We start from the raw sequence: 14,662 nt of genomic DNA on the forward strand, positions 1-14,662 counted from the left end.
TTGTGGACTAAAAATAAATAAATCAAATGGTTATTTTTAAAATAATTAACATTTTTGTTTTGTACGTTAACATAATATTTTCTAGCCTACTTTGACAATGCTTTCCAGCATGGAATTAAGAAGATTCTCACGAAGGAGGACCGTTTACGCTTTCAAAGTCATGATTTTGAGACGGGGTTGATGAACGTAAAAGTCAAAACTATGTTTTATATTTTTAAGTGTTTTGCTTATTGCATGCACGAAGGCCAAAATATGGGTAGTGCACAACATACGAGCACCGTATACAGAGATGACTTGTGTCGGTTAAAACACAGGCCTAAAAATTTTAGACCTCCCCCCACCCCTTCCTTGCGCATCCTACAGAACTGCGCCCCTGGTTTTCAGTATATTGTAAATAGCCAATAATTTAAACTGTTCGTAACTAGCATGTGATACTATTGTTTCTTCTGCCATAACTTTCCGGAACAACAGGTTTTAAACTCGTTACAGCACATGAAAAACTAAGCATGTAATTGAAATATGTATATTTGTTACAAATATTGTAACAGTATATTCCAAAAGAAGTTGTTGATAACGGAACACAACACCGTGCATCTGTACGTAGTATTGTTGTAAGGAGAGTATCCAGTACTCAATGCTAGAACTAACGCTCTTATTTTCTTTGGGAATAAGCGAACTGTGCGGTATTTATCGGCAACCTAACAAACTAAAAGTCGTTAAATTTTCGAAAGTAGGTATATGTTGGCAACATACAAGCTGCTAGTTGTTGGGCATATTCACCATATATTTTGCAATACGAAACAACCCAAATCCTATGTTGTCTTTGGCTGTAAAGTCAGAGTGTTGAAATTCATAACCTAGTTTAAGTTGCAAAAAAATACACACCTGCACATGCTTATTAAATTGCTACCAAGATAATTCAACATTGTCAAAAAAATTTTTCAAAGTATAATAGTTAGCAATTATACTCAATACGTTACTCCCTTAATATACCATTCACTAAATTCTGAACTAAGACTGTCCGTAAAATTACTTTTTTTGTTCAAGTTATCATGTTTAAGAAATTTATATTTTATTAATATTTAAAACTTAATTTTTGATGTTGGCATTTCTCAACCGGACAGTTATTTTAGTGACCATATTCCGCCGTATGCGCAATAATTTTATATGCAAAAAGGAAATTATGTTTCTATAACTAAAAAATGAATGTTAAAAAATTTAAATGCCTAAATAGCATAACAAGTTGATTTCATCCAACATTGTGATTGTAAAATTTGTCACAAAACGTAAACTTTGATAGTATGGCATGATATTCCGTCCAATACTACCGTTTCAACACGGTAAAATAGTGTTCTACTGTAGCTCTCAAGTTCACAGATATATGGCACGCAGTATGTGTATTAAAGATTAAAAAATAGACATAGACTAAAACAGATGGGCTACCCTTCGAACCCTATATTCCCGACTCGTAACAAACAGTATGTACTTAAATTTTAACCATTTAATATCACCCAAGTCTTGAAATCATGTAAGTGTGCAAATGTCCAGTTTTGCGTATGGACGATTTCCTTTCTCTCTCTCTCTCTCTCTGAGATATGAAGGCAAGATAGCAGGATGTTCCAAGGAATACGTAAGATAGTTGATGCGTTCCTAACTATTCTGTAGCTGTAGCTCCAGTACATACAAGGCGTTGCAAGGTTAGGCGATTTGCATTCCTCTACAATGACGTAATGCCGTATTTTGTCCCCACATCACACCCAGTGACCTTCCTACGCAGTTGTGATGCCTGATTACTACTGCCTTCTGTTGTACCCGTTCATCGGTGATAATTGTACAGCTGAGTCTAAGAATGAACGTTTTAGTGACATCCGCCCCACAAGGTAACAAATTACGGAGTCACAAAGAGATGTGTGTAATGCGTACCTAGTATAGTCCTTAAATACATAACACAAGTCAAAGCAATTATAGTGGTCTTTGTTTCTCTCTCTCCGAAGTGTGCCTGCAAGCCAGGAACGAGCGGTAGTTTGTCCGCCCCAGCGCTACGCAATTCACACCTCGCACGGCCACGCGGGGGCCAGATATTAAATTAAATTTACGATCTACTGCCTTGAAGAAGCCCATTTACAAGATGATTGGGGCACTTAACTCGTAAATTCGGGTGTCCCGAGAGGACCTAAGGGCAGGTAGCAACCAGCTATCCAAGCTATAAAATTAAACCTCACACGTACGACTTGGGACCCAGCTTGTCCCGCGTGGGCAGTGCCCAAGTGTTTATCCAATCAACCTGCAGGGTCAGACACAACACGACGCTCATGAGTCGCCTGTACTCTGTCGGGCGAATTCAGAATCATTCTCTATGAACTTCTGTCGCAGGTTCATCACGTCAAAATAAGTTGAAAGCCTTTACACGACTTATGGTCTAAAGAGAGTCCCAATTCTCATTGATACACGTCTTTTAACTTGAACCTGAACCACATTTTTTATTGTAAATAATACAGAAAATATTTAAGATAAAATACTAAGCGTCTGGATTATGTTTAATTGAAAAACGCTCTACAACCACCGAATTTAGTGCCTGTAGAAAAAAAAAATCATTGAAATAATTGGGAGAAGCACCTTTATCTTCTACACATTATTGTGACGTGTTACTACCCCAAATTAACTCAATGGAATAATTTTCAAACAACAATAAAATTAGTGGTGGTTATAACTTAATTCAAGTAAATATAATCCAGACGCTGTATTTCACAATGCGCAGAGGCGGATACAGGAATTTTTTTTCCGAGAAGGTATTAAAAAAATAGAAAAAATAACTAAATTTGAACACGTTTATTAAAACAAAAAATAACATCATAATTCACACTAACACACTGAAATATCGGTCTTCAGTTATAGACTTTGGCGACATGGCTTCTCACACGTTAATATACTGTCTTCACAGATATTTTCTTCATAAATCGGAAGGTATATAATTCCCTCCTCCCGTCCTCCTTTTGGAATACGCCACTGACGTCATCTGCCATGCGCGGTCCGCGTCTCTAGGAGCCGACCAGCACGCGCGCATACCGAGAACGGTAGCAGTTCGAACAAACTGTACCGGCCGCAGGGTTTGAATTGGCGGTTGTTGTTCCACGCCCCTCCCACGGCCGCCCCACCACGCCGAGATGCGCAAATCGCGTGCGCAACGCGCGGCCGCAGCCAACCGGGCGCCCGCTCGCCCCGCAGACGGTGAAAGTGATCCGACGCGAACGGTTGGTAGAGTGCGCGCGCGGGGTTTGTGTGTTCCTCCTGGAACATGATTCCAGTCCGGTCAGTTTCGCTTTCATTGTTGACGTGTCGCTGATTGACATCGCCGAGTTTTTTTTTTTCGAGGTTCGCGAGTGACAAGTGGCCTTCAGCTGTCCGCACCTTGCCTGGCCGGACTTATCATGACGTGAGTACCCTTAAACAGTGTCTTGTGTCATACCTTATTGGAGAAATGTCTTTTTTTTTTTCATTTCGGCAGTGTTTATTTATACTGTACTTATACTGCACTTTACTGTACTTATACTGTACTTATTTATACTGTACATAATTACGTGTTTAATATATGCTAATTTGCAATCTGTACAACACCATACTTATGTGGTTTTAGTACTAAAATTAACGGTATGATTCGATTATAAGTCATGCAAAGAGGATCCCGATGCAGGCGGAAATAAGAAATTTTATAAATATTCACAAACTTAACAATTAAAGTTGTGATCTTTATAGTATTAAAGTGTTGATATACAATTAAACGTTTTTAAGAATTCTTATGATCAATATGTTATACCTATGGGACTTTAGAGAGCAACAAGTTACCTCAGAAAGCCACAAAACTCGCCATTTTGAATTTGAATTTTAAAAATTAGCCGACACCCCTCGGCTTAACAGGGGGGTTCGAAAACTGGGTGTTCGCCCCTGCTGTTCAATCCGGGCCTACCCAGAGTTGCCCTTGTAACTTCTCGGCTGACGTATACGACTGTTCGGCAAAGCGGAGCAAAGCTGTAGAATGCAAATGCAAAACAATTCGCGCATAGCGGTTACGTATACTTTGCGGTACATAATTGCAGCCCGGAGCTTTTAAGATGTTTTGTTGACGTCGTTTTAATCGCGCTCTCCTGTGGTTAGGCGGGTTGCATAATGTCTGTGTTGAATTGTCGGCTGAAGTTCCGTCATACATAATGGGTAGCTTAGCTGTAAACGATTCTTTGCTGGAGACTGTAGCTGTAACAATGGCACGGGACGTTATACTATTCAGGCCCTACTCTTCATTGAGTCCTCGTGTGTCAGGTAGGTTATTGTAGTTTTTATTTTAGAAATCCGGAGGACCCAAAGACCCGTCTTATGTTGGAAGATTGAGAAGGGTCGATTTCAGATTATCTAATAAACTCAACAATCATCCCCGAATAGGGACTAGGACTCAGTACTGAGGATTAGCAGTGTAATCACTGCACATTCGAGCCGTACTAAAATAATGTTATGCGATACGTGCAGATCACGTTTACAGATCTGGCCGTAATCTTTAAGATTTATTTATTGTAGGGTTAATAGAGTTTATACATTAAATAATGGGAAGGGGGGCGCGACAAAATTATTTTTCCTTGGGTCTGAAGGCTCTGGCAAAAGTCATTGTTCTGCAATGCAAAAAAATATATAAATAAAACTAAAATTAGAAACATTAAAAATACAAATATTTTTTAATAGATGTGAAATGTATGCACGTTATAATCTACGCTTTACCTTTTAGTATTCAATTTACGGGAATTGTTTAATGTTAGGTATATTAATTTAAATAGTAGGCATAGGCATTGAACCAAAAAAAAAATTACGTTCTTATTTTATCAGCTGCTTCATAAAACATTTTCTTTTTTCAAAGACGATCGTGTTTCTTAAATTTTTCGGCTGGGTACATGTTCGTACAGCGACAACCGAAAAAAGTGGATTAGAATTTTATTTTATGGGCGGGAGTAACTAGCAATTTATTTTGAGCGAGTAAAACACAAAAATAGGAAAATTGGCTGGTTATAGTTATATATGCGGATGTGCATATGTGTGTGTATATAATATATTTATTTGTAAAGTACTCGGGTAGTTTTTCGTTTTTTATTTATAATGAAGAATGCAGTAGGCCATTGTTTTTACGACAGGTACGCACTAGCACCACTTCATCAATATGGTGGTCAACTGTCATGTCATTTTGCTTGGCAATATGGCTATCAACCGAATTGTGTTCGAGTCACATATTTACGAGCCGTAGATAGATAGGGGCTGGAAAAATTAGCATCTATTTCCTCCAAATTTAACATCTGTTATTTTATAAATTTAACATTAATATTGTGAAATTCGCATTTTAATTTACATTATAAATATTTATTAACATATACAAATAATGCCAACAATTAACCCTCTAGTTGAGTTTAATTTTAAAAAATTCATTCCTTCCTATATTAAAACCACAACAATTATTTCAATTTTTTTTATTTAAAAAATTGGCAGTGCGATATTCAAGTAAACACTGGGGCGCAGGTTTAATTCATACAATAATTCAAAAATCAACTGGATTAATTGGGTTGGGTTATATCGTGACGTTATCTCAGAACGCATTCAACTTGGCTGCATCTCGGAAAGATGGCAGTATCACGAAGTATGGTCACAGAAACTAGTGTAGAGATCGATAACAAGAACATCACCACAAGGTGTCACAGTTGGGGGAGCCAAGTAACTACTACACTACTACACAATCCCGCTAAAGCAAAATGCAACAAAGTGCAGCCTGTTTTGTTTTCATTTTATTAGCATACGCTTTTCCGCCTTTCGACTGTGCGATGAGAAAATTTGCGGCAAAAAAGGATGGATTAGTTTTTTTTTGTATTAATTCAATTTTTCTGATGTCTCTTAAGTGGCACACATTGTCCTAGACAAAAAGAAAGTATGGATATAAGATGAGGCAGATAAATGAGTCTACACGTAGGGTTGTTTTTTTTTCTTCTAAGTGTAAAAATATACATTTTGTACAACGATTTAAAAAATTATCAAAATATATGTAACCGTAATATTTTATTAAAGGATATTTTTACAATGAATGACATTTTGAACAAATTTAGTTGAAAAAGAGCATTTATTTTTAAAATTAGTTAAAATAGCATTTATGTTGGAAATTAGCAACAAAATAGCATCTAAATTGTAAAGTGTAAATGAGTAAAGAAAATAGCATCTCTAGCAAAATGCTAATTTTTCCGGCCCCTATAGATAGAAGATTGTATCAGGTAAGGACACTTAAATATTATTGTAATTTTTAAAATATGGAGCAGGTAGCGCACGCTAAGTTCCCAATAGGTAGTTCCATATAACTGTCTATTTTGTGCTGTCTTTATTTTTTAATTACGTGGGTGCTACTAAAAAATACCTAATTATTATAGTTAATCGCTTTCCTGAGTAAAAAAAAGGGGGTTGTCTGTGAAGTCGGTTTATGGAAGATAATTTTACGTGATAACGTCTTAAGAAAACATTGATGAATAATTGCGCACTTTATAATTTTCAAATATTATTTACAGTTTTTGCAAATTTAATTTAGATAATTTGTTTAAATATAATCACGAACAATTAGATAAAAAGCCCCACCTTAACCTGTTTGATATTATAGAAGATTTTCTCGCACGGTGGTTGGTCGGTTCTTGCACGCTCGGCTCAGGCGGAACGTGAACAATTTTTCGTGCGTGCAGCCGGCGTTCATCGATTTATAAGACGTTATCACGTCAAAAAAACAATAACGTACACAGCAAACAGGCATGCAAGTAGTGGCGCTAAGTTGTGACCCCAAAAGCTGGAGTGTTCCAAGCGATGACATGACAGATGTAGGCTGCTCTCCTTGACGAACACCGGGTCAGTGGCCAGTGTTCTCTCCCTGGCTGCGTGGGGCACACTGGCTGTGTCGGAACACACAGAGCACACAGATCCCTACATCCCTCAGCAAGTGCAGCCTCGATGTAAAGGACGCATTTCCAAGGGATGGGATGGTATCCGATTACTTTTACTTCGAACACAACCCATGCAGGGTGTTCACAAGGGAAAAAAAAATATTTCGTACCAACTTAGGCGAGAAAAAAGTACTAGATTTAAAAAAAAAAGTACTAAATTATAATTTGTTATGGTTTTAACAATTTAGGAAGTTATTATGACATTGCAATGCTCTAACTTAAATATCACACCACACACACACACACACACACACACACACACATACATTCTATAGTTTTTAAAAATAATTACGCTTAGTAATAAAACATATTGGAGTTACTGTAATATTATTATATTAAAGAAAAAGTACTAGATCTGAGCGTAAATGTACTAGAGCACTAAAGTACTAGATCTAGTAGGAAAGTACCAACTGTGGACACCCTGCACCCATGGCCCCCACAAAGGGGGGGGGGGGGGGGGTGGACCCCTGGGTCCAGGTCCCGGGCCTGGAGGGGGCCTATTTATTTTTTAAACTAGAAAAACATATTGAATATTTTATAAATAAAGCTTACTTTGGACTTATAAAACAGTAACCATAATTTTACCCTGTATTTTCCGGTTAAATAACGTTCTAAAATGAGTGTAGGTAAGAAATAATCATGCAATTATAATGTAGCACGTGACTGTAAAATTGTGGGGGGGGGGGGGGAAGCCCGTAATCGAATATGGGGGCCATGACACCACCTGTTTGTTAGTCGTACTAATGTGGACGCAACCATTTTGAGTCCTGTTACTTACGAATATTCAGCAAAACGTAATTAAAAATAAAACAATTTAAAAATTTTAATGTAGCTTGGATGTTATAAAAGCTAGCGTTCTAAATAAAAGTTTTATTAAGAAAGACAAAATATTAAAAAAAAATTATAGCGGTATTAAACGCTCATTATAAGTTTAACTTCGCCTTTCTGTAATTATTATTAACGTTTTTATTTTTATATTTTTGAGTTATCACGTACGCTTAGTACGTTTTAAATAAATCTTATGTCAATAATCTTAAGTAATATTATACACAAACACAATAAAACACGATTCCGAAGGTGTTGGCTGTAGGGACGCATCAGTGTATGCGAGTGTCGCATCCCTAGAAATCTCGATTTTAAAGGACGCATGTAGGGATGCATCGTTTTTCCTTGTGGGAATTCGGAAGCGACGCAAAGATGGCCGCGTTCACTACGATGCATTTCTAGTGCATCCCTCAGCTAGGACAAAAGTGTGTGCGATGTAAACAGCCCCAGTTGCTGGTGAACGAGGAGTGAGGGGAGGAAAGGAGAACCACACAGTGTAGTTGTTGGCAGAACTGTCCCTGTGATTAGGCACTGTGAGCGCGTGGTACAAACCCGCCATCTTGGCCACATGAAGAACAGCAAGCTACACCCAGAAAACTGTGATGAACCCAAGCCAAAATAACCTTATAGGACGATGTGGGAAAAACTGGATAATTAGCATTGGCGAAGCGCGAGACACTTTCTAGCTACTCCGCTAGATGTCACTGCTGTAAACTAGTTTCACGCAGTGATGCCAACTCCTACAGAATGTTCCTCCTAGGACCAACTTCAAATCCCCCCTAGATTTCGATTAAAAACCCCTAAAGTTTTCAGCGTACACCCTGTTTTCAAGATATACACTTAAATTTCACGCCCTCAAAAAAATTTCTTAAATAATGTACCCTCTAAAAAAATTGGTTGACTGTAAAGTCGGTTTACGGACGATAGTTTAACGTGACAACGTCATAACAAAACATTGATGAAATGATTGCATACTTTTATGAATAAAATTGAATAATTTTTATTGAATTATCACTAGTTTGTATGGATACAAAGGAGGAGTGAAATGAAATCTACAATTTAATTGATTAATTTACTTTTATTTGCACTCATTAATTCAAATATGTTTATTACTTTAACGAACAGATTATTTTAACCATAACTTTTTATACATGTTTGCTATTTAACGTTCTTCCAATCTGTGTTATTCTGTTAAGGATAGGACGATGATAGGAAAAAGTGGGAAACGAATGGGAAGTGTTTCAAGTTTTTAATGTGCCTCGAAAAAAGTCGAATCGATGGTTGTTCCAATCGGGCGGAAGAGAGATAGATAGATGCGGCGCAAGCGTACAATGTGCGTAACGGGACAATTAGCGTAACGGGACACTTTTTCGTGCGTGCAGCCGGCGTTCATCGATTCATTAGACGTTGTCACGTCAAAAATAAAAAATAAAAGTATGTGCACTATACGCCGCCAGGTTCGCTGACATCGCGTCGTCGCTGTTACGCTCTCCCGCCGCCGAGAGCGCGGGTCTCGTGCGTGCCAGCGCCGGGCTGCTGGGAGCGGTGGCTCGCACATTCGGGTCACCTCCCCCCCCCCCCCCCCCCCCACTGCCCCACGACGGGGACGGCATTGTGGGGCCGCCAGCGAGGTGTGTAAGTGCTAGGAGTGCCGCCAGGGCGCGGCTGCGCAGCTTCATTACTGCACACAGCTGAGCTCCGGGAGACATCCCGCGTGCCCGCTCGCAAACCAGCCCCAGTGACACGTGTACCTTGCACGAGGGCTGGACGAAGGAAGGCGCACTCTGTACGTCATGGTTTAAACTATGTTCACCATGCCCCTTCGCAGAGCAGCTATAACTAGAGACCTGCAAAATTCGCGGATTCATTGACCTTTAGGATAGACTCCACAGTCCTTTAAATACTCGCGGAAACGACACCTGTTCATTGGCTACTGACTCGTGACACCTGTCAACTGGGACGCTAGTGATTCGATACTTCTTTTGTTTAAGGTTTTTCATTGGCCGAGTATCATTCAGATAAACTGTGGCCCAATCATTCACTGATGCGGTAAAAAGGCAAACGTTTTTGGATTCTAGACTATCACGAAATGAAACCGCGAATTTTTCAGGTCTCTAGCGATGTATCGATACGAATTAGCTCGGAACCCCCCGTGAGCCTCGAAGCTCGAAGCCTCGTGTGCAATCTGCAAGTGTGTGTGTAACCCGAGACACGCCGTCCTGCCCAGGGCTCCGCCCCCCGCACGGCCTGCATGCTGGTCACGTGCATGCAGGCCACGTGACGACACAGCTCTCGTGTAACACCGGCCCCGCGCCAGCCAACTGCGGCGGGGAAGGAATGTTTGATGGGACACCGACTGGTCCTTTCTTCGAACGATTTTTTATTTCACGGCAGGAATGTCTCCCGAGTTTGTGACTGCTTTCAAGGGGTTACAGGGGCGCAACAACAGGGGGAGGGGCAAGGGTATTACCCCCCCCCCCTCTGAAACCTTCAAGTGGGGGCAAACAGGGGCAAAGAAAGTGCTGTGTAATCAATTTTTAGATAATGAAACTGCTTAAATAGCACCATTTTCCACCTTGAAATACAAATTTTCCCGGGGGAGGACCCGAAAAATTGTCACGTTCCGCCTGAGCCGAGCGAGAAAAATCTTCTATAATATCAAACAGGTTAACGCGGGGCTTTTTAACTAATTGTTCGTGATTATATTTAAATTATTTAAACAACCCTTCCTTTTTTTATGGCAGGAATGTCTCACGGTGTCTATCCGAGTTTGTGACTGCTTTCAAGGGGTACCGATAATAAATTATTTTGCTTTTAATATCCTCTGTTTTTTTTTGCAAATGATTTTAAATAAATTTATAACATACATAACCATACATGTTGTCTATAAAGGTCTTTTTACTGAGCAGTCCTAACATATGAGGTGGCATACGGTTTCTGAATTAACCGTTCGTATGTAGCCTTCTTCTTAAAACGCTTGTTTTTAGAACAGCGTTCATTAAATCAACAAAAATGAAGTTTTCCCAAAACAATACAAACATCTTTTTTCTTCAAGTTTTTGGAAAAACCTAATTTTTATTTAATTATAAATGTTGTAAAAAAAATGTTTTACGATTAATCCAAAACTGTGTATTACATAATTTCATTATTTCAGTGCATACTACGGCTGACATAATTATTTACCTTTAAGTTCATACGAACCATAAAAGAAACTTTGTTTAGTATTAAAGAAACTTTTATAAATAACGAATTGAGGTTATATTGTGAATTTATTTAAAATCACGTGCGGGAACACGGTGCGTCAGAGGCAACCGCCTGAGCTGCTGTCCCCGGGGAGGTCGGTGCGCAGCTCCGGGGGACCCCGGCCGGGACTGCCCCAGTGGGGGACGCACCACAACGCCGAACGTACAATAACGCCGAATGCCAGATTGACTAAAACGCCGACAGCTAGAAAACTGCTGTGCACCACAACGTCGAAATACCACAACGCCGAAATACATTAACACCGAAAAATTGTCATTGCAGGACTGCCACAAAGGTTAGGTTAGGTAAGGTTAGCACACAAATTCATTCAGTTGTTTTTCATTTTGCTCCTGTGCCCCCCCCCCCTTCCCCGCAGCAACATTTTTCGGCGTTACTGTATTTCGGCATTGTGGTACACAGCAGTTTTCTAGCTGTCGGCGTTGCGGTCAATTTGGCATTCGGCGTTATTGTACGTTCGGCGTTGTGGTAACGACCCGCCCCAGTCCCAGGGGCGCAGAACTGTGGGATCACCAGAGGGGGAGGGGCGGAAGCTAGTAGGACGTCCCCGCGCTACAAGTGTCATGTCTGGACAGGGCGCTCGTGTGTCGTATACCGCCCGCAATGTGCGTGCAATATGCACAACTGCTTTCCGACTCCACCACTCCTCCCAAAATATGCGCCCCTTAGGGTGGATTGGGAGTCGGCTTGCAGAACAGTTTAAAACTTCCAGAGCAAGTAAAATTAAGACAAAGCTGTCAAGGGATTAATTACTCTCCCTTTTTGATCAGAGGAAGGCGTTAGAGCCTTAGCCCCCTGCCTCACCCAGCTGACCAGACAGTTGGCTGTGTCCTCAGTCCTGTAGACCTTGTCAGCACTGCTGGCGCCCACATCACACTGGGACCCGGTGAACCCGTGGTCCGGTGGAGGCCTAGCTGTCCGGGCTAGTACCGGAGCTGTGTCGTCGCTCACCACGTCGACTCCGCATCGGGCTAGGGAACAACAACAACAACAATAACAATAACAAAACAGTAAACCTCTCTGAGCCTGTAGTGGCCCTGCCGAGGTATCGATTCTGCTTTTCATGAGTATTTAATTAAAATCTATTTTGTTATTTTTATTTTTCTATTTAGCGGAACCCTCTATAACTCTCTGCCAGGATTGTTAACTTTGAATTTCTAAGTCGTTTGGTCGGCTTGGAAATCATCCTGAGGTGCGACCAGGGGAGGCTATCTGAAGGATGTCCCACCCCAGGCGGAGAGCGTTATCTGGCCCAAACATTGTTTTGAAACTCAGTTGTCAGAGAACAGAAAGATTCCTTAAGGGATTAAACCAGCGAACGGATTAATGACCAAAACAAGAACGAAAGTACTGTCTAACACCCTTCCTGATTTACATACAATCATAGTAATGAGCCTCAAAGGACTCAAGCTAGTTCACAGTTGCTTGTAAGGAAACAAAGAGGGTTCCATGCTAATAGCTTTATAATTTTCTGATAACAGGTCATAACTCATGTTGCAACACATAGAGCACATATGCACAGCAGACACAACGTAAATCGTATGAACAATTCAAATCTTAGCCCTGGATATTACGAACGTGATCAATAAACAATATTAAAATCGGCAAACAGGATTTCTCCCCCCTTTTTTTTATTGTCCCAGCCCTCTTAGTGTTAGCCTTTCCGGCCTGGGGCCTCCACGGGCGTGGATACGGAACACGCCGTACACGCGAGACAGGAGAGGTGTTAGTGATCCGGCTGTGTCCAGGGGCTGGGGCTACCCATCCCAGCATAGACACCGCCGTCAACTCCCAGCCTCACCCGGATAACCAGACAGTTTTCTGCGTCCTAAGGGCTAGAGAACAGAAAGATTTCCATGAAAGTAAGTTTAGACGTGCATACGTGTATCAGCGCCCGCCTCGCAGTCACAATGTCGCGAGATCAATCCCCCCTGGGGGTGGGGGGGGGGGGGGTTGTTTGTGATGCGCCGGGAATCCTTCTTTTCACAGACGAGAGAGCCAAACGCCCGATCGTGCATCTTCGGTTTTTTTTTTGTTCATTGTAACTCATGATAACTAGAGACCTGCAAAATTCGCGGATTCATTACGTGATAAGCTACGATTCAAATAATTATACCTTAGCGCTGCTTCTGCAATTGGTTCACTGTTAATCTGGAGTAATGAGGGCCAATTTGAGACCCTCGCTCAAAGAAGTGTCGAATCACAGACACTCGTTCGAGACGACTCACAAGTCAGCAGCCAATGAACATCAGGTGGCATTTGCCCGAGTGTGTAGAGTGTAGCTAGAGTATATCCTTGAGGTCATTGAATCCGCGAATTTTGCAGGTCTCTAATGATAACTAATGGTCAATTAGGTTAGGTTAGCTACATTATAAATACTTTAAAACACTGCGGACGGTTGATTTGGTTGGGATAGCTACATTAAAGATACTGTGAAATCATGTAAACGGTTTCCTAGCATGAACTTCGGGGAACTTCGGGCTTGGCTCTCTCGTCTGTGAAATGAAGGCTTCCCGTGACGCGCCCCTGTGTTGTCGGCGGCGCCCCCGGAACTGACGTGTGCCGGCGGCTGCTCCGCCAGGGAGAGCGGGCGTCTTCCCGGGCCGTGGAGCACCGCGAGCCAAGGCTGCCAACTGAAGGAGAGCGACTTCTCGTAAACTAGTTTTCTCTTTTTTGAGGAGCAGAGTCGACTGGCCACCTACATGCTACACACGAGCTGGGGGGGACAACTCGCTGAAACATCTGGCGCACGAAAACACAACACGAGCTGACATGCAGTTTTTTTTTTGACGTGACAACGTCAAATAAATCGATGAACGCCGGCTGCACGCACGAAAAAGTGTCCCGTTATGCACATTGTTCCGTTACGCTGTGTCCTGTTACACTCATTGTACGCTTGCGCCGCATCTATCTCTCTTCCACTCGACTGTTTATAAAGTGAAGTGAAAAGTTAATGTGGTTTTCATTGCTTATTACAACAACAATTTCGGCAATAAAGGTTAATTATTCTTGCATTTTAAAAATCTGATTACTAGTATAATTTCAAGTATTTATTCTTTTATTATTAAAATAAAAGTGATTCAATTTTATTCATAAAAGTATGCAATCATTTCATCAATGTTTTGTTATGATGTTGTCTCGTTAAACTATCGTCCGTAAACCGACTTTACAGACAACCAATTTTTTGCGTTATTCCAAGGGTTGGTAGGTCCGTAACCTGGGGGTTAAAGTCTGACTTTATCAATATCAACTATCCGCTTTCCGAACGCCTGAGTTGTGTTTCAGCTCGTGTTGATTTCGTGCCGACAATATTGTAGTGCAGAAGAATGCTAATCATTGTAAAACAATTGCTCTTGGTAAATGCTACGCGAAGTAAGGAGAGATGACAGTTATTCCGGTCTCGCGCTTAGTTTCCTTACAGAGTAAATGACGCCCACTGTTGTCATATTTAACTTACACAGCTTGTTTTTAGATTTTCAACATTCATACTTTGAGGCCATGAATATTTTTTTTTGTAATTTTTAAAACAAAAGATAAAGCATTTTTAACGTAGTGTTTTGGTTGTTCCTTATTGG

The 14,662-nt window shown here is 40.9% G+C and overlaps 1 protein-coding gene across 1 annotated transcript in view; it reads left to right on the forward strand.

Moving 5' to 3' along the window:
- Positions 1-3,226: 3,226 nt before the first annotated feature.
- LOC134537410 (uncharacterized) overlaps positions 3,227-14,662 on the forward strand; it is a 188,263-nt gene continuing 176,827 nt past the window's right edge. Inside the window, exon 1 of the mRNA XM_063377796.1 lies at positions 3,227-3,433. The gene's annotated coding sequence lies outside the window, so the exon portion shown is untranslated. The remainder of the gene's footprint in view (positions 3,434-14,662) is intronic.

This window comes from Bacillus rossius, chromosome 12 (assembly GCF_032445375.1).
Source record: "Bacillus rossius redtenbacheri isolate Brsri chromosome 12, Brsri_v3, whole genome shotgun sequence".
Lineage (NCBI taxonomy): Eukaryota > Metazoa > Arthropoda > Insecta > Phasmatodea > Bacillidae > Bacillus > Bacillus rossius.